General features: G+C 49.8%; 1 pseudogene; it reads left to right on the forward strand.

Annotated features, from left to right (window-relative positions):
* Positions 1-789, forward strand: part of LOC102241931 — an 11,276-nt pseudogene extending 10,487 nt beyond the window's left edge.
* Positions 790-808: the final 19 nt, after the last annotated feature.

Below are 808 nucleotides of genomic sequence, written 5' to 3' on the forward strand. Positions count from 1 at the left end.
AGGGGAAGGAGAAGGAGAAGGAGAAGGAGAAGGTTCCTGCTGTGCCAGAAACCCTCAAGAAAAAGCGAAGGAATTGCACAGAGCTGGAGATCAAGCGCCTGAGAAAGAAGTTTGCCCAAAAGATGCTTTGAAAGGTAAGAAGGAAGCTCATCTGTGAGAAAGCTAAGCACCATCACCAGGAACACAGGCAGATGTACAGAACGGAGATTCGAATGGCCAGGACGGCAAGAAAAGCTGGCAATGTCTACGTACCTGCCCAACCCAAATTGGCATTTGTCATCAGGATCAGAGGTATCAATGGGGTGAGCCCAAAGGTCCGAAAGGTGCTGCCGCTTCTTCGCCTTCGCCAGATCTTCAACGGCACCTTTAAGCTCAGCGAGGCTTCCATGAACATGCGGATGGTGGAGTCATACATTGCATGGGGTACCCAAACCTGGAGTCAGTCAATGAATTGATCTCCAAGCGTGGTTATGGCAAAATCAACAAACAAAGAATTGCCCCGACAGATAACTCATGGGTTGCTCGACCTCTTGGTAAAGGCGGCATCATCTGCACGGAAGATGTGACTCACGAGATCTACACTGAGGGAAAGGCTTCGAAGGAGGGAACTTCCTGCGGCCCTTCCAGCTCTCCTCTCCAGGAGGGGGAGGAAGGAGACCACCCGTGCGTAGAAGGTGGAGATGCTGGGACAGGGAGGACCAGATCCATGGCTGAGGGGAAGGATGAGCTAAGATATCTTCCATGCTTATTTCTGTAATCTGCTCAGTTAGTAAACGGAGTCCTTCAAAACTGAAAAAAAAAAAAAAAA

The sequence above is a fragment of the Myotis brandtii genome, unplaced genomic scaffold (genome assembly GCF_000412655.1).
Source record: "Myotis brandtii unplaced genomic scaffold, ASM41265v1 scaffold181, whole genome shotgun sequence".
NCBI lineage: Eukaryota > Metazoa > Chordata > Mammalia > Chiroptera > Vespertilionidae > Myotis > Myotis brandtii.